The 27,195-nt window shown below is 36.8% G+C and overlaps 1 long non-coding RNA gene across 1 annotated transcript; it reads left to right on the top strand.

Moving 5' to 3' along the window:
- Nucleotides 1-1,367: 1,367 nt before the first annotated feature.
- LOC143693492 (uncharacterized) lies at nt 1,368-27,195 on the top strand. Its single transcript, XR_013181196.1, has 3 exons — nt 1,368-1,502; nt 26,510-26,675; nt 27,127-27,195. It is a non-coding gene; the product is annotated as an uncharacterized LOC143693492 (long non-coding RNA).

Raw genomic sequence — 27,195 nt, 5'->3', positions numbered from 1 at the left:
CCTGAAAACATATCACAGTCCTACTTGCAAAGGACAGTAAATCTCTCAATAAATCCTGAAAATAAATCTTTCCTGGTTTAAGAAGTTTCTAAGCCTGAGTGACTCCTTAATGTTGGATCCTTTGTCAGAAATTAAATGTTTTAATGGATTTTGAGTACATATGTAAACAAACAAATTATTTTTGCAGGTTGCAGAGATGTGAAATCTTATTAGGAACAAATTCTAAAGGGGTTGTGCATCACAAAATGAAAAATTAAAACAGAGAAAATTCACTGCTGTTAATGGAAGAGTGGCTGTGCTACATGCAGTATTTCCTACTCCTCCACATCTACCACATTAAATATATTTATTTCAGGTATTTCTAAGAGCTCCACTACCATAATGTTAAAATGTCACATTTTCCCAAATACAAGCAATGGAGTAGATGAGATTAGAATATTATTTCACATTAAAGTCTTTATTCCAAAAGAAACACTATTTTAGGACTTTTCTTTTACGTATGTTTTATTTTAAGTTTTCCAGTTCTGTGTCCACATGTAAATTTACTATTCCAGTGTTCAGAAAGAAATTCTTAGTGAAAATACAAAATAAAACTCTTAATAGCCTTCAAATTATTGGGGAGTTTTAGTAAATTTAAAAGGTTTTTATGAGAGTGGCATTTATTTTCACAGCAAACAGGCCAATGCACCTGATATTCAGTACAGGTGTGTAACAACATGCAATATTTAGCACATTGGAAATTGGCAGGGGATTTCTATGCCAAATTTGGACCTGGAAAATTCATCCAAACTGGAGCAGCTTAAGTTGTTAAGCATTAATCAAGTGCCTCCATAGTGACAGGTATGTACTGAAGGTAATAATTCATGGAGGAAAATTAGCTCTTGTTTCATGGGAGTAAAAGGACATGGTGGAGGCAAGGTAGACGAAACTCCTTTGCATCAGAGACCTTTTCCTTGGGGAGAGGAAAATAGAAGAACTGAGGAACATTGGATCATGAAGGTGATTTATAGTATTTATGTGTTAGGCTGGTAACTATAATGGAAGAACTTCATAAGTTAATCAGTAATTACAAGAAACAGTCCTGGCAATTTTGCTGCCCTTGGAGGGCTCAGAAGAACAAATGAGGGCTGGCCATAACACCCACTTCACAGACTGCAAAGTCCTTGAATGATCATACCCTTGGCTGTCTGAAAGTAATGTTCATTTCTCCAAACCTTTGGATAGTCTCAAAAATAATAACCTAGAACACCACATGAATATCTAGAAATAAAATCAGTCTGTTGTGTCGAAAAGCTACCATTTATGTGTGGCATTAAGGTTGGTGGACATGCCATAACAAGTTGCTTTTTCCTGCAGAGTTGATGATCCGCCATCTCCGTTAGTTGTCTTCTTCACGGTTCCTCTACCAGCAGATGTCTGGAGAAGGAAGACCTTGCTTTCTCTCTACACTTCGTAGTGGTCTTGGACTTCATTTTTCCAAAGCTTTCTGTTGCTAACATCAGGTCAGTTTGTGCCAATGTCTGTAACTGTCACTGAATAAGCATACAAATTTGGGTGTGAATGTGTTATGATTCAATACATATATCTGATTCTAGTTCACCACGTTGATGTATTTCCTCTTCATATAGTTCTAGATCTATAAAATGTAAAATTGCTCAAAAAAAAAAATTCTCATGATCTACTACCATCTGATTAATAATCCTCATATCTTTAGGGGAAAATGATCCATTTTAGACCAAATGTATTATTTAATGGGCAAAAAAACCCAAAAACAAAGCAAGTGAAATAGGATGGATTTATCTGCTTGATGAAGACAGTCTTCTCTTGGGTCAAAGATGGATGTTTTTGATAGATGATTCTGGAGTGACAACTGTCATCTGAAGAGTTTGCATTTGAGACTGTTGCTTGATGAAAAAGTCTTTTTCAACAAGGAAATATTCTACATTTTGTCAGGTTATTCGGTTTCATTTCAATGGACACTTGCATTTGGTAATTTACTGGTATTTCATTGTCTTATTCCCTCCATAAATCCTGAGTGTAGTTATAGATCTGTCTAACAGCAGCTCAGGTAGCAGGGATATATATAGTGTGCAAGTTTGCAGATGAATGTCTAAAATCAAATGACTTGAAACAAAACAGCTATTTAAATTTTAAAATGCATGAACAAAGAAATGAGGTAACCTGCACAATGAGGAAGGTGTTAGGTTTGCTGCTCCTGGAGAGGAGACTTGGGAGTACCTCTTCATGGTACTTAAAAGGCAGATACAAAGCTGATGGAGTCTTCATGGAGAAAACAAGGAGCGATGTGTACAAGTTTCACCAAGTAGAGGTTTTTTTTTCTCAACGCAAGAAACAAAATTTGTGCAGTAAGAACTCATCCCCTGGAACAACCACTTCAGGGACATGGGTGAGTCCTCATGGCTGGAGGTTTCCAAGCTGCAGATGAGCAGATGATACCATTTACATTCTTTTTCCCATGAAGTTGGACCAGATGACTTTTTGAGGTCACGGTCAACCTAGACTGTTGTATGTTATATAAGAGAAAGAAAAGAGGAGTTAAGAAAGCTGATTCCCAAACAAGACACGTTTTGGTTGTGTGCACATGGAGGCAGTTTTTTTATTAAAAAAAATAGTTGGATAGAGGTAAGACTGCTTATTGCTTCTTCAGATGTTCTTCAGGGATATTCATTATAATTTGTGTAGTGAGCTCAAAAATTTGGATTTAGAGAGGAATTGCACCAATCAAAAATATCCCCACCCCCAAAAAAAACCCAACCCCCCTAAATTGTATGAAAATGTTCTATATATTGGACTATCAAATACAACAATGAGAAGAAAATTGGCAATATTCAATTTAAGTAAGAAAAATAATGAAATGCAATTTAGTTTTTAAGTTATGTTCTTTGTCCTTTTTTTTCCAAACCAAAGGACAATAAGAAAAGTGGGAATTAATGTAAAAGAGTGAATTTTATATTAATGTACATAACTCATTATCAAAGAGATTTCAGTCATAAAGTGCTGTGATCTTGATAAATAATTTCTGTATATAAGATATTCTAAAGTAGACTATTCTGAAGTTTTTCACTGAAAACATTTGGTAACACCACGTTTTATATGTGTGTTCCCACAGGACTCTGAAAAAAGCTAATGGGAAGAAGTGTAAAAAGTAGTAACCCTGTCAGCACAATTGATGGGCCATCTACTTTTCTGATCAACACATGCACAGGGAGTTTTATTGCAGAGGGGAAAAAAACAACTAAACCAAATCAAACAAAAATATTTTGATTCTTAAAAAACCCCAAATATTGTGTATTTTATGGCACACAAAAGCAGTAGGTACTCACCCAAGTCTCTGCTTTCACATACCTCAAAGGTAATATTTTTCTCACAGTCTGCCTGCACTCTTATGTGGTATTAACCCATGCCCCTGGTCTGTTTTCACCACTGGGCTTTCCTATCCAACTGAAACATATTGAGAGTCCATAAATTACAGAAGAAGGGCTGGTGTATGCTCTTTACACAAACTTGATTTCTGTGCTCAGTGGGGATATCTAAGGAAAAAAATACAGCTATTAAATATTTTTATTCAATACATGGTTATGCCATCTTAAACTTTTCTCTAAAGAAAAAAAGAACAAAACCACTTAAAAGTCACTTACTGACTGAAAAGTGTATGATGGTAAGTACAATTCTTAAAGCATAATTTTTCTTCCTAAGCTCAACCAAGTTCTTGGTAATTTTCTCTCTCTGCTGTGTAAACCTGAATACGGTACAAGTGTGCTACAAATATGTACATTAATCCAAAATATGTGTATGCTCTTTGGTCTTGTTCTTAGTGCTAGGCCAAATATTTCAAATAATTGATTTAGTATTTACATGTAAAGTCCTAGAACAAGAACCTTCAGGTTTTGAAGTCAAACATTAAAGTTAGATAGAAGCCATAATTAAAGTCACCATTCATTTCTCTTGCGGTGTCATTTTTGTTATTCATTGCTGTGACCATTAATTACATAATAATTTACTGTAAACCTCTCTATGAAACCTTAGCACTCACCACTGCTCAGGGGAGAGAGCATTTACTAAATGGGGAACTACTAAATGATTCTTCATTATGCTCCTCATTAAGTAGTGGTGCTGTATTTTTTTACACACCATCGAATTGCTGCACTTTATACAGAATTATTAATTTCCCTCATGGGGTTTCTTTGGTGTTTATCATCATGATCAAGGATTCACAATGGTTTATGAAATTAGCTAAACAGTAGCGTGCAAGGTTAAGTGACTTCTTTGCCTTTTGTCTTACAGAAGTGAATTGAAGCACAGAGAGCCTATGGCTCAAGTAAGCCATCTTTTATGTTGTAGATTGAGGTGCCAAACATTTCCTTTTCAGGTGTGGTTGCACCACTTCCCTATTCAGGTAACCAGTAAGATGAATTTCTTCAGATGCACTGCACAATGCGCGCTGCCTGATATAGTACACAAGAATTTATGACTGTGGGCATCAGCTGTCAGAATTTATTTGCTATGTGGCCTCAGAGGTGTTTGCTGGTCATCAGGGGAGGGTTCTCTACAAAGACTTCTAGCTCCTCATTTTACAGCTCTTTTTTTTTTTCTCATGGGCCACTTTAGCCTCTACAGTCCTTTCTTTTCACTGTGGACTCTGCCTCTCTTGTTATTTCCTTCTGTGTTCTAGAAACTCACAGCTTCCCATTTTACAGCAATAGCAAGGAGAACTGGTGAGACTAAAACTTCCTCCCTCTTTCCCTGTAAGAAATTTTGCTTCTGTTGAATTTGGCTGTGAAACTAATTCTTGCTTATGTCTACTTGTGGAACCTCTAAAGGCAAAGGCTGTTGGAAGAACATCACTGCCCAGCTGTAAAGGGTTGTGTAGTGCCTTTGTGACTTAGAGTGAATTTGAAAAGCCTTTAACAGAGTCTGAGTGTCTGCAATGAGTGTGGTACTGATGCAGGGAAAATCTTTGTGCTGGTTTTCAAAGTACCTACTACACAAAAACATGCCCCTGAGAAAAATTTGCTTCCTCCGTATGAAATAATAATGATCTAAGGAGAAATTAAATTCATAATGACTGTCTTACCATATGGGCACAACACAGGCACATATTGTTACAGAATCACTGGAAGGGCGAGGTTGTAAGGGATCACAATGGGTCATCAGGTCCCACCTCCCTCCTCAGGCAGGACCATCCCAGACCACATGGCACTGCATTGTGTCCAGACAGCTCTTGAACATTTCCAGGAAGGAAGATTCCTCACCCTCTCTGGGAAACCTGTTCCAGTGCACTGCTAAAGTTCTTCCTTATGTTCAGGTGGAATTCTTGGGCATCTGTTTCCAGTCTTGTCCTATTGCTTGGCGCCACTGAGCAGAGCCTTGTTCCAGCCTCCTGACATCTCCCTTCAGACACAGACAGACATTGATGACATCCCCTCTCAGTCATCTCTTCTCGAGGCTGAGCAGCCCCTGCTCCCTCAGCCTTTCCTTCTAAGAGAGATTCCCTGGTCCCTTCATCACCTTTGGAGCCCAAAATTGGATCTGCCTCAGGAGCTCCCTGTCTCTCTTGTGCTGAGAAGCCCAGAACTGGACACAGCACTCGAGGCTCACTGGGGCTGAGCAGAGGGGCAGGATCAGCTCCCTTGACCTGCTGGCAATGCTTTATCTTTTTCCTGATGCTTTTTTTAGCAGCTGCCTGGTGCAAAGTACAAGAAGGGCAGAGAAGGAGAGTTTTCCATCATGCTCTCCCTGATTCCAGCAATGCTGTAGAGATGTTGACATGAATTTAGAGATAGGGTTGTGGTTATGGTAGCTTTTGGCAGAGTATTTTCAGGCGTTTATTTAAGCAGTGTATATTTATCACCAGCACATAAACACTCAGTTTTAAAATTTCAGTTTTACAAGTTCTGTTACAAACACTTTGATTTAGAAAGCACTGCCATGGAAAAAGCCAGCTTGTTTCACCTGAGAAGCAATGTTTACAAAGCTAATAGGCTTGCATTATTTTATGACACGTATTTTATTCAGAGTAGACCATTATAACATTTCTATTTGTTGAATTTATCTGAAATTGAGTTTGCTACACATTATATAGAATCAACATTTTTATTATTTCCATGCTGGGCAGACTTGTTATTTTGGAAAATTTTTTAATAAGTAAATGACAAAGTATTTAAATTATTACTAGTAAATCTCGCACTTCTGAGAAGTGACACGGTTCTGTTCAGGCATTTCATGTTTCTTTTAGTTACATCAATAAATTATTGGAAAAAAAATAAAAAGTACAGCATATTTCCAGTGACCCTTGTAATCTTTGTAGTTATTGATGTTGTTTCTTCTGTTTCTCATAAAATTTGTAAAATCTCATTGATTGGTACTTGTTTCCTAAAAATAAAGATTTAGAATATATATTTTGCTGTAACTGGTTTCAACTTTCATCCAACTTGATGAAGTACTGCTAAACCAAACAAATCCATGTCTGGGTTTCTTTAGGGTGCTGAATAAACTCAGGTGAGCACTTAGGTGTCACAACATAAAGAGAGATAGAGATATAACTGTTGTGAATAAGCTGGTGATATTTTATGATCTTTCATCACTGTTTTCTTTCCTTAAAACCTCAATTTTATTGAAATAAGGAGACTTAATGGGTAATGACTTAGAAATCTGCTTCTCTAGCCACTACTGCATCCAACAGGATGGACCAGCATAATTGTTGGTGGTTGCTTTGTCTCACAGTGGTGTAATCCTACTGATGCTCAAGTTTCAGGAGCCCAGACAGGTCTTGGTCACCTCATTTTGGCTTCCCTGCCCTGTAGCCCACAGCACCTTCTGCACAAATCATTGTCCTCCTCCTTATAGCTTGATTTCATGGCTTCTCGTACATTTGCATCTTTTGTTACTAAAAGGCTTCTGTACACAGTGTGCTCTTCTAATGATGCTCTCAACTAGAATTTTTTTCCCTTTTCCATTTTCCCACCTCTCCAGGATGGTTGGCTGTGTGATTGCCTGTTATTTACAGCTTGCATGCACCAAATACCAGCAGCAAGGACAAACCTCATTTTCTCATTCCTCGCTGTACACTAGTGAGCAAGTAAATGTGCTTAATTGTGTTTTTATCTGAGCTAATAAAGCTGTGCCAGGTTGTTAGACATGGAAGACTGCTTAAAGCCAACTTTGTCCCCACCAAGGGTCTCTGCAGACCCTGTTGCCTGGATACGCTGAGGCCAGGGTACCTCAGCGGGCACCAGCAGGGGCTGAATGTTTGCAGGGGAGCTCTCATGATCTGTAATTGCTCAGAGAAGTTGGTGATACTCTGAGTTTTCTTTATTATCAGTACCTTAGGAAATAAGGAGAAAGGCAGCTTTTCATTTTTCTTTTATTTTTTTTCTTTTGTTCTTTGTTTTCTTTTAAAGTTCCTTTTCTTTCCTTTCTCTCTGATTCTTTTATATCCATACTGCACTTGTCACAGTTCTGGCATTTTATGAATGCTCTTTCAGGACTGATTAATTTATTTCTTTTGTCTGTTAATGTATGCAGTGTATAAATTTAACATGCATCCTATTAAAATCCCTTAAACTGAAATTCTTTAACTGTATCTTTGAACTTTATTTGATATGCCAAATACACTTTAAAAAATGCATGAATCTGAATGAATTCTTCCCGCTTGACCAAGTATGATTTCCTGCTGAAATTTGAATACTGTATACTGGAGCTATCCACAGATTCTTTTGACAGCTTGAGTACATTTCCAGATGGTGTGCAATCACCATTCCTTTTTAAATCTGTTTTTTATAATGGTGATAATTAAGAATTATTTTCTGGGACTGAATAGTCAGTACACCAAAACTGAAAATGGTCAAGGAAATAGTTAGCCACAAAGGGCTGAGCTAAAATTTTTTCAGGACCATGATTTATAATAGGACCATGATTATACCCTACTTTTAAATGAAGTGGTGCTTTGCTAATTGTTGCACAGGGGAACAAAATAGTTCACCTTTGTATGTTTTCTGAGAAAGGGAGAAAAGGTTATATTACTGTTTCAGTAGATTCTTGATCAGATGAAGCCAAGAGCCTTTAAAATATGAATTTCAACAGTAAAACCTCTATATATATACACTTCTATACATGCAAAAACATGTAAAATAGCTATGATTAATAGTCAAATCTTCAGAAAATGAAATCCAGGACTATGGGCTCAACCCATATGCAAGATGAATGACTGAACTTTGTTTCTCTCATGTTGTCTAAGTATTTACGCCAAACATCATATTTATCCAGAATCACAGTTATTAGTTATATAGCTGTAATTAGGCATTGTATTTAATTGCACACCATTATTTCCATGTACTTACCTAATTAAAGTAGTTAGCTTGTATGCATAAAACTGTAATGAGAAATTATTATACTGTGGGATGGCTGTCTGCTCTTGTCTGCAATCACTGCCATAGCTGGGTTCCAGCAGCAAGTTTCATGCACAAGAACTTATATCCTTGCTGTGGAGGAAGAAACTTCACTAATCTAAAATGTTTCACTTTAGTCCTAGGTAGTCCCGGGGTTGTGGCAGGAAGAGGAAGAAGACTGAAAACCATCTGATTTTTAGTCTAAATAGTTTGGTTTTTTTAATCCAAGAACTAAAATTTACCAGGTGGACTTCTGCCCTTGGGTATAGTATATTCCCAGTGACCCTTGTAATCTTTGTAGTTATTGAGGGTGTTTCTTCTGATTTTCATAATATTTACAAAGTCTCATTGATGGGTACTTGGTTCCTAGGTATACAGTTTCAGAATTATCCACCCGAAATGGGGTTGGATATATTGTAATATATCATTCTGTTTCCTGTCTCAGATTAAACAAACATACAGGCAATACTGATGGCAATCTCCTGATCAAACCAGAGCTGCTGCTGCAGTGTTCAAATATCCTGATAAACCCAGGGAAAAGCCAGTAAAATTCAGTCAGGCAAAACCAAACATGATCGATATGTGGCTCAGGTGGAGCAAGCACTTGGAAGGAAAAAGTAAGGGGTTTTTTGCCCTTTTGGTACTGCTAATTTAGCTCTGGTGTCAAAGAAATACCTTGGTAATCTGTAAATCCACTTTTAAATGCTTAGTTAACAAATATATGTATAGCAATAAGTATTGCCCATTTCCTGGAAAAGTCACTGAGTTGCCACAGGACTACTTTGCTAGTGTTGCAAAAGAAATATATCTGACAATTTTACTGGGAAATGGCTTATACATTGATCTGATACAATCTGATATACACACACTATTGATCTTTGAGACACCTTAATGGGATTAAACGGAAAATATATTTATTAGTTATAAGGCTGAAAATTTTCACACAGAGAGGAGGACCAGTCTTGTTTTAAAAGAAAAAAAGGTCTAAATCTGGCTTGAGGGAAAGTGTTAATTAAGAGTCTAGAGGGCAAGGGATGAGCACAAGAGCTTTGGGTGGACAGGTGCTAGAATAGTTTTATTTATTGTATCTTCTGCACAGTTAGAAAATTAGTAGGAGCCAATACAGAGGCCAAAGTTTAAAAAGTGTTTGAGGCAGTAATGTTCACTAAGTGCACTCATATTTTCTCTCACTAAATTAGAGTTGTATGCTTTGCCAATATATGTTCACAGTTATGGCAGTTTCTCCAGTAGGATCACAAATGGAATTGATGGGTTGCTCTTGCCTACAAAAATGTGTCTTCCAGGCTGAAATGTGGGAAAGTGTGAGAGGAGGAGGAAGGAAAAAAAAAACCAAGTACCAAGGGATAGAAAAGGTATTGTCTTCAGCACGGGGTTTCTGGAAATGTTTTGTCTACTGTTAGCACTCATTATCTGCTACATTTTAAACAGCTTTTAGGGTGGTAAATCTTAGCAATGTGAAAAAGCTAAGAAAACTAATTTAGAGCCAAACAATGCTTTTAACATTATATATATATTAATTTATTACAGAGTCACTTTTCAGATATTTTTGTCTTTTCTGAGTTAACCTGGTGGAAGTTATTCTGCCCACTTTCTGTGAAGTCTCAAACATTGAAATCACTTGAACAAGCATGATTCATTCTGCTGATGGCTGTGCATACAGAATAACATAATCTGTAGAATTACAGTACTACCCAGTCTCTTTTCCCTTCTTCTGAATCAGTATAATATTCTGTGCTACATCTATAAGTACTTGTGTTTACAAAGTGTTTTGTTTTCCCAGAAGTTCATGTGAGTTCAGAAACGGTGACCTGAGCCTAGTGCATGAGTGAGTTGTACTGATAAAGCCCAAAGTGTTCTTGAACTCTGAAGCACTCTGCAACCAGAATTATCATGAGAAGATTTCTCTCCTGACATTCAGTTCCATTTTTTAATCACCTTGACCTTGGGTTTTTTACCTTAAGCATGCCTGGTGAATGGTACAAACCCTCATTTAGTCCTTCCCCCAGGAAGAAAAGCTTTTATTTATTAGGTTTTTTATTATGTGAGCACATTTTCATTGTCATGCTTGGTGTGTATTGCAGTGCTTCCAATCCACCAGTGACATTTTCTTCCATTAATAAGTAAGTATTAATGATTGGATGGTTTTAATTAAGGCAAATGGTGTTTATTTCTCTTTGCAGAGCTGTGAGTTGAAGGTATACGTTGAAATTACATTAATTATGTATTGCACATAGACATGGAGTGTTTTGTATAATCAATTAAGGCATGGGAAAAATTATGTCATTTATGATTACATCTGGGGTGGAAGACGTGTAAATAATGAATGTTATAGGAATGCTGTCAATGATTTGCCCTATTTCTGAATATTAACACTTAGAAGATTAATTTTCAAGTATTTACTACTCCTTTAAAAGGATGTAAGAGAAAATGCTTCCAAAATAAGCTGTCAAACATAAGACACAAAACTGCAAACAAACCTTTGCACTGAAATATTGAGAAATGTACAAGTTTGTCTGCAATCCTTATCTGATAATCTACAGTGTTTCACAGTACAAATAGCTTACTTAGAGTGCAAAATCAAATAGCATTTCAATCCTTTATTAGAAACAAATTGCCTACTACATCATCAAGTCTGCCAGATTCCTATAAAAACTCCCAAAATCCAGCAGATTTTGTGTTAAAATTGAATTGGCAAAATGCAGCCCTGAATAAATTAATCTGCCTAACCTTGTCTCTGCCTTAGCTGTGCGTATGATCTATGACTGCTATGTTAAAAAGAAAAAAAAAATCACATTGTCATCTAAATAGTCAGGCTCTGATCCTGAAAAGACCTATAACTCTGCTTAATTTTAGCAACATGAGGGTCCCAATGGCCCTTTAGTTGCCTAATGAAGGACTCAAAAATAAGCAGGCATGCGTAATAATCTTTGTTAGGAACTGGGCGTAAGGAAGTCATAAAAAAGGCAGTTGTGTCCAAGAGAGTTAAACATCTTTTCAAATTGCTATAGCAGAAAGGGTAAATTTAGCAGAAAACAATTACAGTCATGATTAGGGAACGGCTGCAGACTTAATTAGCTGGTTTTTAAAGTGTATATATATCAGAAAACAACATCAATGTCATATTACAAAAGAAAATATGAATGTAGGATGAAATTAGCTAGAGAATGCGCTCTTTTAAAGAGTTTTTTAGGGTATTAAATCAAGGAGGGACACATTCTATAAATTTTAGGCATTTCTGCAAACACTAGTGTAACAAACAATGTCACAAACTACTTGGTAAATTTATACAGGATGCATGATGAATTTTATGGTGATTCGTACCTAAATCTCTTCATTATTTTGTGTAGAAATTATTCTAAAAATACAATGTTTATGAAGTTCTAGCATGTGTATCAGTTTATCCTTTGTCCTGTATGATTTTCCTGATGGATTTAATAGACTCTTTGCACTTCCTATGTGAATGTAGTTAAAATCTTGTGAATAGACTACAGTGGAAAGCATAAATTTCTAATCAAGGTGATTTGCTTGCAATTGTACTTAATTGTGGAAGATTTATATAAGCTATGGAAAGGGTGAAAACAATACCCTTATTGCTTTTAAAGTGGCTCCTTTGTGACTCACTCTGCCATGTTTGTGTTTATATACAGAATTTACGTGCCCCAGCTGTGGTGGTGGCAGCGGGCAGCCAGGGTGGAACTGAGTGCCTGGGAGCTGTGGCAGGAAACTGCACAGCCTGCCCTTTCCTCCTGTTTGTATGGATGCAAATGTTCTTGGCAAAAGGGATGGAAAAACCCTTTCTGTTGTGGCCCTGCTCAATGCTGAAGCAAAGCGGCCGAGATCTTCAAGGGTCTTCCTGAAGGTTTTCTCGTCTTGTATTTCTCTCTCTGCTCAAAACAACCCAAAACCAGCAAACCATGTCTTGGTATGCAGTGAGCCTGTTGCAAATGCAGGGGCAGATGTAAATAGTGCAGCTCCTGGTTTGCCTTGTTGGTACCTGTGAGTATTTGAACAATGTCCCAGTTGAGCAGGGACAAAACCAAAGGATGGGATTATCTCCTTTGCAGTCTGTGAGGGCAGCATCCTGAGCCTGCTTAGGAATGAACCATCTGTCTGGAAATGTCACCTTCTGGGAGAGCCCTGCTCATAGATGTTTTTTTAACTTCTACCCAGCTAATTAAGTGGCCAAACCCAAACTGCCTAAATTGGATTATTTTTAGCACTTAAATACCACGATGATACAGCTATGCCACAGACAATCATTAGAACTAATCTGATATATAAAGTAAATTTTAGAAAAAATTCAACTTCTCTTATATGTAGGAGAGGATATTATAGCAATATAAATTAAAGGAGAAAGCATTTTAAATACAAATTCATGTAGGACAGGCTGTAAAGCATTCAAACCAGTAGGCTGTGTTTATTTGTCTCTAGCATGCAATAACTATAGGGAAAAGGTGGGTCAGAGAGGGGAAGAGAGAGAGAAGGAGAGGTCCCAGGTATCCACAGGGTGAGTATGAGCAGTTTTTTTCCTTTCCCGTTGCTTGCCACAGTGGGAATGTTTGTCCAGGTGTGTTAACCAGGATGCACTAACCAAACTTCTGCTCTGCCAGGCCTGGAATTGTGCCTTCCTGTCACAAATGCCTCCCTTTTGTACTTATCTCAAGTTCCACTGTGGTGGCTTATCTTATGGCAGGTTCCTTCTGTGGCCTTGGCAGTGTTTGAGATGGGCAACCCTGTTTTTTTATCTCTTTTTATACCTTAAATTTTCCCTTAGTATTGTCCAAGTTTTGAATTTCTTAAGAAAAAGGGTAGAGCAATCAAACCATTTTTCTCTAGTAAATTTAAGAGATATCTTCTATTCAGAGCCAAACCCAACTGATGGTTATTTAAAACATCATCAATACAAGGCTCTTCATTTACTGTTCTAATTCAAAATTGCTTTCAGTGCTGAGTCTGTCTGGTGAATGGAGGCAGGCAACTGTTTCTACCCTCACAATATTCTTACAATGTAAATGTAAACCAAATGCAGCCTACATATACATCACCTAATATTTCAGTTGATCTACGAGTAAAACAGTAAATAATTTAATTTCTGTATGCAGTTACCTATTCTAGTTTTCTTTAATTTTGTTCTCGCATTCTTGTCTTCTACTTTGTAATTATCTATTCTGTGCAGATGCTCTGCAAGTCATGAACATGCTTGCCATCTGCATATGCCTTCATTTCCAAGAGCAAACTGCTCCCAAGACTAGTTCTAATCAATTGATGGATTGATAATTGGTTTGCTGATCTGTGCCTTCTAAAACGTGTGTTGCCAGGGTTCTTTTTGCAGTAGCTGTTTTCTCTAATAAAGGGAAAGGTTATAGCGTAGACCATGTACAAATATTGCTCTATTTTTCTGTAACATTCTTGCTACTGCTGCAGCTGTTCACCTTCCTGCTTGAACTTTAAAACAGCCTTAATAGTACCAATAAATCAGCCTTCATCACTTTGGAGTCACTAACTCAGGGAAGAGGAGTGATAGTGACTTATTTGGATGACTTATCACAAACGTCAGGTGATAGGACTAAGCAAGTGGCACTGGAGAATTATAGGAATGGAGTTAATATTGTGCAATTTTACCTGTAATTTGGGAGTGGCTGCAAGGTTTTGTTGGGCTCCATTCTCACCCCTTCTGGCTCCAATCACAGCAGTATCCTAGCCTGGATAGGAGTGTTTACCACAATGCAGACAGGGATGCTATTAATTCAAAGTTCACAGAACTTGATAATAGGAGTCCCCTAATCACAGTTGACTGTAATAGCTAATTCTGAAAAGGAAAATGCTGCAAAGTGAGAAACATGGCCCTCTCTTTTGCTAACTACAAAACAATAGAGGGAAATTGTGTTTTAATTTCTTAACACTGTTTTATTGGGGCGGGGAAAATATACACAAAGAAACACATGTATTTCAGTGAGGTTAAGGAAGAGATTTGTCTGCATACATATTAATAATTTGATTAAGGTTCTCTCTAAACACAAAATAAAAAATGTTTCTAGCATAAGGATTTTGCAAATTTTCCATATGGAATTTTTCAGACAGCCTCTGATTAATTCTGTTGGCACCTGGGCTTTTTGTATGTTTTTTGTGCCCTTTGCATGTTTTTGTTTGTTTACCTTAACACTTTTTAATTATTTTTTTTCTTAGCATTTTGTGTATTTGTATCACATTTATAATGTCTAGTGACTAAAGCTAGGGAGTCAAAGAGGAAAAAACTGCTGTGGGTCTCTAGTGAGTTTCACAAAAAAATTTAATTTGAAATATTTTTTTTGTGCTAGAGTGATCTCTTTTGTCATTCTTGTGAAAACTTGTATAACCTTCACATTTTAGTGCAATGTTTGTATCTTGAGTAATTACTATAGCTGCTTTTTTGTTTTTTTGGGTTTGGTTTTTTTCCTCCTCTTTTTGCTACAGTCAGCAGACATTTTAAATTTTCATATAGCATGTTAACTGCTTGGGCTGATTAGTGTGAAATTTTGCTGCATTCCTGAGCAAGATGCAAGAGGAATACAAAGTGAGTTTTATTTCTTATATTGAAGTTATAATCCTTTCCTACTGTAGATATTCTGATGCTCTTTCACTTGAAAGAAATCAATAACCATTGGAATATGAATTTAAGAGAGGCAAATTCCATTTAATGGCAATCTTATTTTGAGCTAACATTTTTGTTTTGAATAAAAACAAGAACAGTTGGTAGACATAGACTTGATGTATGATGTTTTGAATCAAAACCTAGGTTTCTGTGTGTCCATTGAAAATTGGGACACTAGTCTGGAATGTAGGAAGTAAAGATCTGAGTCATGCTGAACTGATCCAAAATAGTGGGGTGGATACAGATTCCTCTGAATTATTCATAGAAACTGGAGCTGAATCTCTTGCAGGCCAAGCCAGTCCTTTAACCCATAGGTTTCACAAGTCTGTCTTTTCTCCTGATTCTCAGACCTTGTAATAAGGCACATTGGTCTTAGTAAATGCCAAAAGCTGGAATATTTTGGACCAGGTAGAATGGCTGGTTTCAAAACAGCATGAGTAGATGTTTTCATAGGTTTCACAGTGCTTAAATCACCCTCATGTGAGGACACTCCCTGAGCTTACAGCAACCATCTGAGCTGATTAAGAGCCTCTGAGGGAAACACACAACTTTACTAGAACTGGCTCATGTGCAAGTCAACATACAATTTCTGTCCCAAAGGACAGGAACATGGACTAGCAGTGTGGTTTTATTTGATAGATGCCCAAATCAGAGGACAGATTTTTTAGTTGTTAGGCTGAGATTCTATGTCATAGGCTTTATAAATTTTTATACAGCCTCCTTAATTCTTACAGTTACCTAAGGGATGCTGCACAACTGAAATATCTATAATGGACTGGGCTGGAATTCATGTGGTACCTACTGGACAAAAACCCAGCAGCCCTTGTAAAACAGCTGCTAGATTTGGTGTTAACTGAAGTACCCATTGATGAGTTAGATGGCTTTAATTTGAGGGATAAGCTAAGGAATACTGTGATTGGTGAGGAGCTGTGTAAGGCCAGTCAGTAAAAAGAAATGTTTAATTCCAGAAAACGAACAAAGGTGAAATTTTATTGTCCTGTCTTTTAATGAGTGAAATGACCTCTGTTTTCTTGATATCCAGGCAGTCAGACCGTGTTTGTTCAAAAGCCCCACATCCCATATTAGTGATTAACATTTATGTACCATGTGCAGTATTCACTGCAGGAAGCAGTGCAATCCAGCACTGCTTTAAATTAATTAAATACTGGAGTCCTTCCTAGAAGTGCTGTAAATAATTTTGTGCTTGGTATTGCACCAGTATGGACTGTACAGTTAGCAGTGCTGCTGATCTGTATTCAGCTGCTATTATTTAGGGGTTTTCTTTCACAAAAGATGGATGTCAAGGGACAAAACCTCAGGGACAAAGATCACAGAGATGTTCAGAAAGGGACAGCTTCTGGTAGTCATTCAGTGGGTACCAGGGAGAAGACCGATCATTTTCCATTGGATTTGGGATCAGAAACTCAGTATTTGCTTTGCATCCAGTTGCTGATGGGTCCCAAAGCAGCATGGTAGCCAGCATAATTAGCCTCTGGATAATAAGGGAGGGGGAGCAGTGAAAAACATGGAATAACTATTAATCCTGCTGCAATATGCAGCAGTTCCAATTTTCATCTAAGTTCTTCATTGTGGGAAGGAGAGAAAGCAGTGGTTCAGTTAATGTTAAAAATTGAACAAGTTTTAAAGGAAAAAAAAAAAAGATTTTTTTTTACAGTTGTTACCAGCAATACAAGCAACTAGAAAATGAAACCCGTAGTCATAATGGAGAGTCAAGCTTTTCTTAATATAGCAAAAGCAATAACTTTTCCTATGAACTTGTGTGTGAACACTTTCCAGCCTGAGAAAGGCTTTCCTTGTTCAGTGGAGAAACCTGCAGGAAATTTTCAAATGTTGAAGACAGCAGAATTTTGGGACCTTGTCCTAGTTGAAGGCCTTGACCAGATGTTGTCCATTCCATAATATGTCCATTTCCTGTCCTCCTTCATCCTCTTCCCTGATTATAGCAGTACTGGGTTAATCAGTTAGGACTAAAAGCCCAAAATGTGCATTGAGTAATAAATTTCAGATTATTCACTCAGCTTTAATAAAAAGTCACCCTTCTCATGTAAGCTTCTGCTTATAGATTAATGGCTCTCAGTGAGAATAAGCAATGCATGGTGAACCAGACAGTCAGCAAATTCAAATGCTAGGGAGATGACCCTTTTGTAATGATTCCACCTACACTGAAAAACAAATTGATTTATGAAGAGGAATAAATTTGTTCAACAGTGGACATGACACGAACAGCAAACTGGCATTATTTTCCATTATTGGTTTGAAACTACTGATGTAATTAAATATCACTTACTTTTCCATCTCCTGCCAGAAACCACAGTGTAAGAAATAGCAATAAATATAATCATAGTCTGGCAAATGAGCTGGAAGTTCTTTCCTCATTATGCTCTCAGCATTATTTGGATCACAATGCATGTTTGCCATTTAACCACAGGTCAATTTCATATGCCTGCTGATTAATGCTAGATACTTACATAGACACACTCACCACTCATCCACATCATGTCTTTTATTTAAAATGTAAAATGACCCTTAATTTTAGAAAGACCTTATTGTATGAAATCTACATAACCTGGTCCAACTAAGAGGAACATGTGATTTATTTTTCTCTTAGATGAGAATCTCCTTTGTGCCATTTATCAGTTCCAAGAAAAAGATAAACCAAATTGGAATAATTTTTCCCACAGAGACATCTAGAGTGCTCAAAATAGCAGGAGCAGTTGGCTAATAAAGCAAACTGGAGTTCAACTACTGCTATGCTCTGTCCCAGAGTTTTAATTTCATCTCACTGAAGACAATTTTATTTTCAGAGAACACGTTATATGGCAAGCACTTTCCTCATTACCCATGTGATTTTAATATGACAGAATACTCTGAGTTAAAACTACTCAACACTCATATAGTCAGTCAACTCCTGACTAAATTGATCCTTAAAGGAAAGCTGTCATGGTGTGTATCAGAAATTGAATCATTTAGACTTTACATATCTACAGAAAAGGAGAATCAGTATTACTTTGCTCTTAACAATTGCAGGTTTGCTTGTTTAAGCTTTTTAAAATTTATTTATGAGTTAAACACACTAAACCTTTTTTTAACCTCTTCATCAGCATTTCTCTTAAAAATATGCAAGTAAGAAATCTTAACTGAATTTATGTTCTATTTTATTGCTCTAATGAATGTATGAAGGCCATACTCATGCAAAGACACAGCTCTGATTAGTTAGGATGTTCCTTCTAGGCAAATGCTAGTTCACTTTCAGGACTGCAATTTTTATAAAATAATTTTTCATTTTCTTAGCCTTATTTCTCTAGGTGTAAAGACTTTAAGATATCTATTGCTCTTTGGAGAAGATTTCTTTAGGAAAGTTAAGAAAGTAAAGCAACTTTCTTGAGAATTCTACATATCTAATGGGGAAATTTATGCAATCATCGAATTCTTATAGACATGTTAGCCTTTTGCACAGTGCTGTTTGTAAAAAGCTTTTATCAATATTTGGGATTTTTTAAGATATTTTCTTTGACCTATTCTGTTAATCATTGTAATAGATGTAGAAAGAGATTACTTGTAACTCCCATCTCATGAGACTTGTCTAGCTGCTAACTGACTGTAATTTGCTATATTTTGTGTTTTAAAAACGATGGGAATGAAAAATAAATGAACACCTCGGCCACAAATTATTTTGATTTGTTATCACAGTTGTTTTGGATGCCAAATCTGATAAGAATCCAAGCATGGTCAAGACCAATATATAGCATACTTGTGGATGCAGTTCCATGTCATAGAATAATGAGTACAGTGGTTATGGTTAATATTTTATATCAAGAGACTGTGATTGTCTCTTGCCTAGTATTCTTGCTACTGCAACCCTGCACTGGGAGATGGAGGAGAGAACAGGAGACTGCTTCATTCATATTCATGTTAGAAATTCATAGAGGTTATGGTTTTATTCCTTTCCAAGTGGTTATGCTTTTATTAAAAAGAAGAAGACACTCTAAGGGATCTGGAGATCAAAATAATCTAATTTAGCAACTGCAGGAGCCAACAGTAGGTTTTATGATTTGTCCTTTCTTCAGCTAAATAGTTTGTGTCAGGTAGGTCATTTTCATTTTGCACATTTTGAAGACAGTGTATGAGTACCTCATTGAAATTTGAGGACAAGAATTTAATTAAGCAATTAAAAAAATTGAATTATCATGCTGATTTGGGTAACATGCCAGTCTGTGGCCCTTTGAACTAACAGAGCTTACTTTCAGACTCTGATGCTGTTTTGCTTTGAGCTAATTTAAATATTTAGTACACTTAATAGAAGCCAACAACAGAAGCTTGACAAGGCTTGTAAGACTTATAAAACATGTAAGATCCTTCCAGAGAAGGTTTCAATTTCATCTACATCCACACCTGGTAGATTTGGGTTCTAAAAATAACTTGGAACTCTCTTTTGTCCTTTCTAATTCTGATCATGTTTGTTGTTTTTACTGATCATCTTAACCAGAGTAAGAGTTACTGCTATTTTTTATTTTGCCTCTGTTATTTCTCTTGACTCTGATTCCACTATTGCCTCCAAAACCTGAACTTTTCTAACAAAAAGCTTTGTCTAGGCATAGTATATTCCTAAAATGCAATATAATTTTCTCAAGGGAGGAACTCTTAAGTTTTGTATAATTCCAAATTCAACTCAGTAAAATTTGCCAACACTCCTGTGGTTAATTTGGAACACTCTCAGTAAAAATTAAAAAAAAAAAAAAATTAGGTTCCAAATTACATAATATTTAAAATTAAGAAAACTGAGAAAAGCCTAATAACAGCTCAGAATTTCCTCTCCAGGAGGAGTTTTAAAATGCTTTATATTAACTTACTCTTGCAACAACTCTTACAACTCTTCTGCCTTAGAACTATCCTTCTGTTAAATGTAGCCTGAGGATTATAAAGCTCCCAGATGCCAACCTCTTGATTACAAGGAAGCAATTAGTAATAGAATCTAAATTTATATTTCTCAAGATGAAGAAATAAAACCCCTATGAGAATAATTTCTCTGGGCTGCATTTCAGAAGAAAGTACACTTTGAACAACAAAAACCTCTACTGTGAAAAAGCAGCATGATATCATTAAAGTTGTGGCAGACAGTGTTGCTGTACTTTAAAATAAATAAATTAGTGAAGTTGTTTTCATTTTAAAAAGCACTTCTAAATTAGAACAAGCTTTGGTAATTTCAATCATGAAATTTGAAATGAAGGTATTTTCAACTTGTAGCTGTTTAGAAATGTAAAATGAAATATTTAAGATAACCTAGTCAATATGTCTTTAGAAATTCTTTTAACTTCATTGCCAGCTTACATAAATACAAAGGTTAAAACTGAATGACCAGTGCTCCCTGTGAAACCTCTGTATTGCCAAAATTTATTCAATTTATTATTTCAGAAAATGTCATTAATCTTTTTGGTTTGCAATTAAATATGCTATCATTACCAGGAAAACTTAACAAAAACAATGCCTTTGGCACTGCTGATATTAAAATTTTTCTCAAGAATGTAGGAAAAATGTGAACTAACAGTTGTTAAAGTGTGTTATGGAAATGAACTATTTTATGGAGAGCTTTATGCTCTTTTTTAATAAGATGCTGTTTGATCTACTAAACTGCATAACTAGGATTTAAAGTTCACCCTTTTTATTAAAGGGTTACCGTTTCCTTAACCTCTTATAAACTCCAAATTAATTACTTACAAGTCTTCTCTATTCAGTGATACTCTCAGACAAAGCACCGTGCAAGGAACTATAATTTGGATATGGCAAGGTTGTGTTTCCCTGAGTTTCAGTTCAGGTCCTAACTGCAATATCTTCCAGTGATTTTAAGATTTCTATCAGATGCAATGTCTTCAGTGCAATTCACAGAAAAAACTGTATGTAAGAAATAGCATTTAGAAACCCATTTCTAAAGCCAAAGATAAAAAAACCCTAAAAAATATATTATTTTAGAATCTCTAAAAAAAGAGGGGAAGAGGATAAGAAATATTTAAATCTTTCATTTTTAATCTTTCTTAAAAGTTTAATTAGCAAAAAAGGCAGGCTTTTTTTGTTTGTTTGTTTTTGTTGTTTTGTTGTTTGTTTTTTGGTTTGGTTTTTTACCATTACTACTAAAATGGAAAAGAATAGTTCATACTGAGAAGGAAGAAACCTGCAAGGTAAGACTTATGTTCAGTTAATTTTCCTATTGTGGTTAAAACTTCAGCTTATTGAGATTTTCTCCAAGAGAATGCCTTATGGTGCACTCTTGCCCCTCTCCATCCCACTTGTATACTCAAAATCCCCAAGACTTCTACCTGTAAGCTTTTAAATTAGTTTATAATGTTATATCATCACAACTATCACAGTACCTACAAATACTAGACATTTACATATGGTTTTGTGTTGCTTGTGTCAGCTTTCAACCTAACACAAATTGTAAATTTATTTCATGCTTACAGCTTTATCTTTTGCATAAATGATATGGTCACTGGATCTTTGGGATCCATCACCTAATTATTTAATTCCTTTTTTTGTGTTTACTATTATCCAGGTCAGCATCCATGTGCTTTGTTAAGGTTTCCTTTCTGGTTCTTTAAGGGTAATAATTCAAGCCTTGCACTGTTTGTTTGTCCACATTGATGTGTAGATAGATTATGCACCAGTGGTGGTGATGATAAATACTTAGTGAGTGGCTTCTTGGCTTTTTAATTTTCTTCAACTTTTTATCTACTGTGTGACATTTTACTAGCTCTTTCTTTAAATGATTACTCTATCTCAAAGTCATATACTTTGAACCGAATAAAAAACAGTCGGAGTTGAGATAGCAGCAAGTGGAGACAAACCTGAGGTAACACTGCTCTGAGCATCTTAGGCAGGATTTGTTCCTCTGAAATAATGAAAGTGTCACTGCAGGCCTGTAATTTGCCTCTTCTGTTCTTTCTGGTGTTCAAGTTGAGCCAGAGAGGATTTAAGGTGTAATGTGTTATCCTATGAAAAGGCTCAAGCAGCACCCTTCTCATGAAGCCTAAGAGATATTCACTCCAAGCTAAGTGGTGCTTTCAGCTCTGGTGTGCAGAGCTGAGGGGAGAAGCACAATCTTTACTTCTATCACCAGTCAGGGCTGACTGTGGCACTTTCTCAGAGCTGTAAAACAAAACAACAAAAAAAAAAAAATGCAAAGAGGAGGATTAAAGTATAGTTTTGAAAAGGAGAAGATGAAAAATAGAGCCTGGAGCGCTCTTGGCTACTGGAAAATCTTTTAAACTCCTTTAAAGCTTAATCTAGCTGAATTACACCTACATGTAATTAGTCACACTTCCAGATACATTATAACACATCCACTTTGGTTTTATTTTTTTCTGAGTGATAGGTTGCTAATAGTGGTTGCTCACCACCATGGCTCTTTAAGCTGGACTTGCACAGAGCACTCAGCTCTTGCTTTATGCCTTTTTCTTCTGGTGTCAAGTGACAAATGGTTGAGCCAAGAGATCAAGCCTAAGGGCACAGAAGAGGGTGAAAAAAGCAAGTTTATAGCTTTGCACTTCAGGAGAGGAGAGTTTGTCCTCTTAAATGATCTTCTTAGGAGAGTCACCTGGGGATAAGGCCCTGGAGGGAGGAGGGATACAAGAAATCTCATGTGTTTTCAGGGACCACCCCCTCCCAACTCAGGGCTTTCCCTTTCAAAGAATGAGAAGCCATGCAAAGATGCCAGAAGGCCTCTGTGGATAAACAAGCTGCTTCTGGCCAAACTCAAAGACAGAAAAAGGAAGAAGAGAGAGGGTGGAAGTAAGGATAGGTACTGTGGGAAAAAATACAGAAACCTTGTCCAGACATCCATGGAGGGGAGAAGTTAGGAAAGCTAAAGCCCAAATATAAATAAATCCAGTTGGGGACATCAAGGATAATAAGAAAGGCTTCTGTAAGTACACAGGTGATGAAAAGAAGAGCAGGGACAATGTAGGTACATTAACAAGAGCAGGGATCTGGTTACACAGGATATGGAGAAAGCAGAGAAAGATATGGAGCACCTTCTTTTTCTTAGTCAGTGCTGGCCACACTGCTCTTTGGGAATCCCAGGACCTGAGAGGAAACCTTCTCAACAGTAATTCTCACTTGACTTCCTTGAGAAACTTCTAAATGAAGTGCCAGACTTGGTAGATGAACTCCAAAAGCCCCTTCCAGTGTCAGCCCTTCTGTGAAGCCATTGCAAATCTTTGTCTATAACCATAGATTAAGCATTATTTTTAATGTAGGACTCCACCTGAAGAAACCTGTTTATAAGGAAAGCAACGGTGCTCAAGAACAATTTAGGGAGAAGCAAGGACAGTTCATTTTGGTAGGAATTTCCCTACAAAAGGGTTTTCCAGACTTGAAGTTGTTCTCTGTAAGAATGACTATGTGTATTCATAGCAGTGTGTGATGAAAGCTGCAGAAGAAATTGTTTCCCTTTAATATAAGGTAAGGATTCAAGTTTTGAGAGGAACTGGAGTGAAAATGCCTGAAGATGCTCAGGTTCCAAGACTGAAGAACTTGGTCAAATGACAGCAAAGAACTGGATGTAGCAGAGAGAAACTGATGTTACTGATTCCTATAAATAAGAGATACTGAATCTGAGTTATTTTTGTTGAAGCTTGTCTTGTACCATCAAGTTTTGAATTTGCCCAGATCAAATATAGTTAATGTTTATAGAGGAATTCTAAATTTAGGAAATTTTTTGTTTGTTTGTTATAGAGGCTTGGATTTTGATGATGCATTATCAGGTAGGACAGAAAATGGTGATATTTATATCAGAAACTACCAATTTGTCTATAAATAAATGTTGAATGTAAAAGAGTATTTCCTTGCTACAACCTGTCCACTGCTACATTACAAAATTGAACAAAGTGGGCTGCACACAGCTAAAGAGAGACCTTGAAAACTTAATAAGATCATTCTATTCATTTTAAAGCTTTGTCAAAAAAGAATGCGTTAGAGAAGATATTTCATTTAATAACTTGAAATACATGGAAATACACAAGTATACTTTTCTAGGATCACAAAGTGTCTCCAGAGTATAAAAAAGATGCTTTATGTCTAAGGTAAAATTGCACTTCCTGTGCAAAGCTGGAGATGAAATGTTAAAGACAGACTGGCAACAACTGTTTATTCTTTCATGTTTCTTTCTTCCCTGTTTATTGAAAAGTAATGAAACTAAAATTAGAGGAAGCAAATTCTACATGTGACTGTCTCAGCTTAATCTGTTTAAAATAAGTCATAGAAAATTTTGCTTAGCTTTACCCAGTTTCCTTATTTCATTGCATGGTATCAAGTATGTGATTATTGCATAATGCTTCTAGTTCCAAAAGTGAAAAAAAGATCTTATGCACTCATAATCTACAAGAAATAGAAATTCATAAGTTTCCTTATCCTCTTGGAAAACAGCATAAAAGGTCTGTCACAAGTCAGTTCTGGTTAACAAATATTTTTTTCCTCCTCTTTTCAGACTGAATGTAGGTTAATCTCTTGTATTTATCTGTACTGAAGGTATCACATAAAATTGCTGGAACTGCTGTCATAGTGAATATTGACAAGCTGAAATAGTGTAATGATAGAAAAGATAACTTCAAAAGGAGGTATTTTTCCTCCTAACAGCTACAGGCAGTTCATTGCTGCTGGTAGTCTGTGCCTTGCCCAGAATGTGTTTAGCTGGACTCTTTTGCAAGGAGAGCTGCCTTTTATATTTGTTCTTGGAACTTCCATAGTTTTGTCAAATATTTTCCTTAGCAAAGGTATCATTAAATGAAAAAGTCAAAAATTATATATTGTCAGCATCAAATCAGATTTCTGAACCAAAGGTAGTTACAAGTGATATTGATGCATCACATCTAAGACCATCAAGGATTTCCTGTTTAAAATACTATCTTTGCCAATCTTCAACCCTTTGGGGCTGATGCATGTCATATTTCTGCTTTATTCCAAGTCTTAAGGAACTTTTTTAATCACAAAAATCTCAGCTATACTTTACTATGAGAGCAAACCAATACAATGTTTTTGACATGGTAAAACTTTTTGATGTTGCTGAAAGATTTTGATATAAAATTATTCAAGTTCTCAAAAATTCATAAAAGCTAGAATTAAAATTGCCATATGGCTTCAGTTGAGTACTCCAGAACAAACCACTTGGGGTGTAATTTTCAGTGACATGATGACAAGTGATGGGGTTTTGCAGAAGGAGAACCCCTCCTACACTTTATGCCCTGGAGATTAATTTGGTCAGTGTGACAGGGTGGCAGTTTTCTGTGTGCATGATGGCTCATTTGATGAATTTGAAGGATCACACAGAGTAAAACAGGGCTTGCTAGAAGAGACTGAAAAGTTGAGACCAAAGAACAGAGAAGTCCATGAAGGCAATGCTTACTATTACACAGTATTAGGATATGCACAGGGAGCATAGGCAAAAATTGAAGATTTTGTTCCTTCTGTAAGTTGTAATTCAAAGTGATCATAGGTCAGTTTAATTTGTTGAAGTTTGGATTGCACTGATGACAAAAGAAAGCCTTGAATGACAACTGGGTGAGTAACAAGAACAGCAATGTTTGCATAATTGAAGATAACAACATTAATTGTAAAACGTATGCTGAAATTTTGTCTTTCCGAAAAAACCCAACTGCAGTGGTGACAGGGTTAGCAGAGTAAGCAGGCTGGGTTAAAAATTCAAGTTGTATAATTTTCTCTTGACATGTGGGATTCTGGTCATCTTAGGCAAATGAGACAGCAGGAAGAAATTGCACAGAAATGGATGTGGGGCTGTACAAAAGTACTGGGCAAAGTGGAGCTGGCAGAGCATTCACCGTATGCCAACATTTGTTCCCTTTAAAATGTGATAACACAACACTTACCGACTAACTGTGAGCATTCAACTCATGCGCTTTGTGGGACTGCAGTGGAACTCTACAATGCATGAGCACATCCTCAAACCTTCATTAAAATTTCATTTGGACAGCAGGGCCCCCTATGTCAAAAATGAGGTGGCAGAAAATGGCTAAATAATTGCAGTTGGGGGAGGTAATGTGATACAGATACATCTTTAATGAAGAGAATGTGGATATAATCATGTTCAAAAGGCATTTCCTAACACACAAAAAGCTAACAAGAGAACTGGCAGCCAAAACATGCTTCAGAACACAAGATGCCATGTATGTATCTTGGTAAATACTCTTAGAGAGATTAGAGACATCCATGCATGCCAAATAAAGCCCTTTTGGCCAGATCCCTTCATGTAGTATGGTGTTTGCTAAGTTTGACCAGTGAAGTGATGGATAAGCAAAGGATAGGGGCATGGAAAAGCTTCTTTTCCATCAAGACTAAATTACAACTATACTGCTACACTTAAAGAGGGCTGTGGAGCTTTTATTTACTTTCTTTGGGGTTTTATTTTTGGTTTTTTTTTTAGAGAGCACTTGGGCACTTGTTTCCAGCTTTGCTTCACTGAGCGCATTTCGAGGTCTGTGAGCTGCTTCTATCACTGATGAAGGATGTGCTGATCTTTGGATAGCAGTTCTTCCTGCCAGACTATAACACAGTCCAGTTCACTCACAGAGTCTGTAGAGACGTATCTGGTAAGCTCAGAGAAGAAAAATACTTTTAGTGCCCAGTAAGTATTTCAGTGCTGGTGGATTAGTTTTTCATTCAGTGTCCATGCTTCCTCTCTGTTACTTCTTTTTGTGTGTGCTGGGTTTGGCTGGGGTAGAGTTAGATTTCTTCACTAACTGGTGTGGGGCTGTGTTTTGGATTTGTGCTGAGCACAGAGTTGATAACATAGAGATGTTTGTGTTGTTGCTGAGCAGAGCTTGCACAGAGCCAAGGCCTTTAAGTTTCTGCTTTTCATACTGCCATGCTGGCAGGGAGGCTGGGGGTGTGTGGGATTTTGGGAGGAGACACAGCCAGCACAGGTGACCTAAACTTCCCAAAGGGATATTCCAGACCACATGATGTCCTGCTCACTGTCTAAAGTGGGGGAAGAAGGAGGAAGTGGGGGACATTTGGAGTGATGCCATTTGTCTTCCCAAGCCATTGCTGTGTGTGATGGGGCCTTCATCTCCTGGAGATGGCTGAACACCTGCCTAACGATGGGAAGTG

This window comes from Agelaius phoeniceus, chromosome 2, assembly GCF_051311805.1.
Source record: "Agelaius phoeniceus isolate bAgePho1 chromosome 2, bAgePho1.hap1, whole genome shotgun sequence".
Lineage (NCBI taxonomy): Eukaryota > Metazoa > Chordata > Aves > Passeriformes > Icteridae > Agelaius > Agelaius phoeniceus.
The sequence above is the reverse complement of the archived record's forward strand: the minus strand, read 5'-3'. Positions and strand labels throughout refer to the sequence as shown.